We start from the raw sequence: 5,000 nt of genomic DNA, 5'->3' as shown, positions 1-5,000 counted from the left end.
AGGCCGAACACACTCTCATGTATCTCACATGGACATCGATTTTCTTTGCCTTAGGTAATGTCTTGTATTTGCGTTCATCTTAATGACGCCTCATGACCTTAGGTCATAATCTCATAGCTTTATGGGCTATAATTCTTCTTTGGTATCCGACAGATTAGATGTTCCTCTTTAATCTTATACAAAGCTTTATGGAGTTCATACCAGCAGACCATCTGCTATGCTGGATCCTTAAGGGATCTGATGTCGGATTGCAACCTGATGGTTGATCTTTAGTATCTATTAGCCGTGACCAAGAAGGTTCGACGCTCTTCTTGGTCTAAAAGCTGGACGTGTCTAAAGAAGACTGGACGCTCTTTGAGCTGATAGCCGGACGCTTTAGCCTGAGGGCTGGACGCTTTTGGCCAGAGAGCCGGATGCTCTCAGCTGGTGTGCTGGACGTTTTTAGCCAGTCACCCACATAGATTTCATTCTATATTTACTAACCTCTTTAGGTTTAGTATAAGCACAAGGAATTTCTTATAAAACCTCTTATGTATATGGACTGTTATTGGATTGTCTTTTATACAACTCCAAGATCAATGATCATGTGTGATCAATTTCTTTTACTATATGCAGCTGCTTTTCAGTCCATGAATCAGCTTAGGAACGAAGCTGTTCTTTCATTCTATATTATCTTATCCAGTGATCCATATGCTGCTTACTACATCAGTATTGTATCTATTTCTTTCTTATGACCAGACTTGGTTTTAATATCAAAATCTGTAGCAGCAATCACCACATAGGAGTTCATCTCCTTATAATCTGTTCCTTTGATCTTTGTGAGTACCTTGTGCAAGCTATATCTAATGCTGTCAATATGAAGACATGGACACTCTAGGTCACGTGATTATGTGTCTTCTCTCACGGTTTCTTTATCTCACAAGATCCATCTATTTCACTGGTTTATCGGATGGCGTTTTCTGTATATGTACATGGCCAATACGCTCATCTCTCTTTAGATACTTTGAACCTCCACGTTTTCTTTCTATTCTTTATAATCTTTATGATTCTATGATTGTATGATGAGTACTCATTCGTGGGTTCTCTGATCCTCGCTTATCTCTTTATGTTCAAGTGCTATTCTCTTATGCATCTTTATATAACATTCATGTGTGTGTGTGTCGACACATTTATGTGGTTCCATTATGTTCCAGACATGATCTGATCACTTTGAGATTTCATTATCCAGGACCTTTGTTACCTAGTAGCTTGGCGTCCCAAGACTACTGGTTTGGTACCTTAGATGTGTAGCTGCGCCAGCCTTTCTCATGTCTGTATGGTTTCTCTTATAACTTCGGATCTTATCATTCTATGCACCTTTTCTTTCTATCCGAGTTTCCTTTATCTTATGGAACACTGGTCTATCTTGTATAGACTCTATAGCAACTTGATTATGTCTCTTCTAGGACGTTTCATTTGGTGCTAAGCTGGTTATGACTTAATCATTCTTTTCGGGTCAGTGTCTGGCATCTCGATTAGCTTCTCAATTAGCTTCTTTATAATCTTTCTTTGGACGTCTTATATCATATTCTCTGTCCGAGGATCTTGCCAAGACAATGATGGTTAAAACCATTCTTATCATTCCTTTACTCTTTCTTTATCCAGCTTATAATCTTTCTCCTTTAATGTTTGGATAGTCGGATCATTTGATCATGCAATCCGTACCTGGCCACTATTTTAATCACCCATGTTTTGGCTCAAGCTTTCTTTGAATTCGTGGAGAAAGTAATACTCCTATCCAACATATATTCCCAATCCTCTTCTGAGGTTCCATCTTAGACGGCACATATATGTATGTGGTGGTTTATTTCAAATCTCTTAAGATGGTATGTCTGGTTTTAATGACCCGTATTCATTCTTTAGATGGGAATATCTATGCTCACTTATATGGCCTGATGCATATATCTTATTTATCATTCTATACATGTAATTCATTATGTCCCCAAGCATATAGGTAATGGCCGAATCTTTTATAGGTAATGGCCTCTCCGGCCGGTTATGGCCTTTGCGGCCAGGCCGTTGTCTCTCATGGTCTCTTCGGCCTCTTTGGCCGAGTCATGGACTGTGTGCTGCCAAGCTGCACTATGAGGTCAAGTCACGGCCAAGTCATGGCCAGGTCGTGGCCAAGCTGTTTATAGGTGATAGCCTTTTTGGTTTGGCCGTTTGTATCATGGCCTCTCTTTGGCCGGGTAATGGCTCTTTATGGCCGAGTAATGGCCAAGCCATATAACATTGGTCTTTAGACCATAGTACACGAACTTGTAGTATTGATCATGGGTTTATCCTCTCTCCCCCTCATGACCATACTATAAGGTCGTGGTGCTTTGGGATTATTAAGCCTAATGAGTTTCCCTATGTGTACATGTTTCACAACGTGAGATCTTTACGGGATAACTTTGTGCCTTTTCAATTTCTTTGCATCAGTTTAAACTTTAGGATGGCTAATCCTATCTTGCCATATAGTGTAATTTCGTGGGCTATGTCTTTATAGTCACCACCTCTCTTGCCTCTTATCATACTGATCTTTGTAGCATAGTTTTAAATCGGTAGGGATCATTGGTATAGTTTTCGATCACTTTCTTTCAAGGTCTTAGGCGATTTTTCTTTCAAAATCTGAAGGAACTTGTTTCCTTCTAGTTTGTCCATTGTTTCTTATTTGGAAACCATTCATTATAACTCAATGGACCACGTTTTCTTTGGGTGTATATAATGCCTTATAGGCAAATGCCTTAGCCATAGTTTCTTTACTATGCTTGCTATACCATTCATGGTTTTATTGGTTTTATGCCCTTTAGGCAATACTTTAAAACATCCATATGTTCAAGTAAGATCAGGCAAGATTCAATAAACTTAAAACCAATTCCATTATATATAAAATCGTGAATGATCCTTAGGTTAAAACATAATTGCAATCATAAAGCAATAAGACTAGTCGTATCGAAATTTGGTCTCTGCCAGAAGCAGTCATGCGATTAGGTCAGTATAAGTGGTGAAGCCTTTTATTCTATACTGTTGTTGCAGTATGACATTTAACACATGGAATGTGGAATAGGTCTTCTCTAGTAACTCTTTCTTGGTTACTATTTCACCACAAAGTCTCAGCACCGAGACTGTCTTAAACAAGACTGAGTTGTACTCATCCATGACTTTGTAATCCAAGAATCTTAGATTCTTCTAGTCATTTCTAGCCTTTGGAAGCAACACCGTTTTATGGTGGTAATTTCTATGCTGTGAAGCATACCCAAAGTCTAGTGGATTTTCCATAATGATGTACTGATCTTTTAGACCTTCAATGAGATGATGGAATATTGTACCAATTCATTCTCATTGTTGTCCTTGGTGATTGTATCACCAAGTCCCTTTTCGATATCTAAGTCACATTGTCATTTAATATTAGGTTCACAATGTTGTCATGTAGCCGCATGATATTTAACAAGCTCGGCCACAAACAAGTCCTTACGCATCTATGAAAACAATCGATCATGGTGTGAGTCAGGTCACACGGCCATGTCTTGTGATGCTTAGACCTCACGACCATCTTAGTGTGATACAACAATCTTAGAGATTGGTTCATGTTATAATCTGGTTTATATATCCATCCGGATATAAGGCCATACGGCTTTGCAATGTAATGCTTTAGACTTTCACGATTATTATGTGATACAACGATCTTAAGGATCGGATCATGATGCAGTCCGGGTCATATGTGACTATCCGGATGCTAGGCCATACAGCCACTTAGATATGTATTAGCCACACGGCTTTGTAATGTGATGCTTAGATCACACGATCATATTAGTGATCAGCGAATTAAGATCGGTTCATGGATGCAAACAAGGTCCATGACATTCAGATATGATGTCTCTCTAGACATACGGTCATATATTGTATGCCTTAAGCTTCACGGTATTTATGTGATACATCAATCCTAAGGATTGGATCATTATGCAATCCGTTTTCTATAACCATCCGGATGCTAGGCATACGCCATATACAATAGGGGATTTTTAATATAGTGTTTTCAATCCTATTGCATACATTTAGGTAATCTAGCAACCTACTTTCATTTGATACAAACCTTTCAATCTTTTAAAGTTTTAAGGTTTCAAGGCCTTAGGATCTTAATTCGAATTTAGAGTTTTAAGATAATTCTAATAACATTCTATGATCAATCAAACCTCAAGTTTTCAAATTAAACCGATTTTACTAAATTTAAGGGTTTTAGGGAATTCGAATACTTTGATCTTTGATCAAGGGGATTTTAATTTTGAGATTCAAAACCTTTAAGGCTCTGATTTTAATTGATCAGATCAATCTCTTTTCTAGGTTAGATCGAACTTAAGAGCTTCGATTTACTCAAGGGTATTGATCTATTATCCTATGGCTTTTAGTTTTAGAGATTAATCTTTTAGGGTTTCATCTTACAAGACACCAGGTTCGACTCATGTTCTCAGAAGATAGGATTACCTTGTTTGTAGGGTTGAACCGGACCACCAAGATGGACGGATAACCTCGCGAGCTGGATGGACGCTGCTCCTATCGGGTCGCGGTTGCTTCCTTTGCGAGCTGGTTGATTGGAACTCGAGCTGCCTGTGATGTGATCGTGGCTGGCTTTGTTTTGAACAGGGAGCTGAGGACGTCTAGGATCAGAAACACCTTAGGGCTGGATCTGATCGAATGCTGACGAGCCAGAATTCAGCTAGAACAATTAGGGTTCGTCGGGATTAGATCTTTGCACCAACTCCTCTCAGCTCATGAAACAAAACAAAGGTATTAGATTACATGAACATCATAATCTAAACAAGGTATCATCAAATAACTAAGGTATGATGAACTTATCTTTCACAAGATTTGAATTTGCTAGAAAATCTTGTTTGCTCGGATTAGGGTTCCAAGAACTAAGTCGGCGCCGTGTATTGTTGCTGCGAGTGTGGGCGCGTCTGAGATCGGATCGACGAACG

This window comes from Brassica napus, unplaced genomic scaffold, assembly GCF_020379485.1.
Source record: "Brassica napus cultivar Da-Ae unplaced genomic scaffold, Da-Ae ScsIHWf_200;HRSCAF=353, whole genome shotgun sequence".
NCBI lineage: Eukaryota > Viridiplantae > Streptophyta > Magnoliopsida > Brassicales > Brassicaceae > Brassica > Brassica napus.
Note: the sequence above shows the minus strand (reverse complement) of the source record.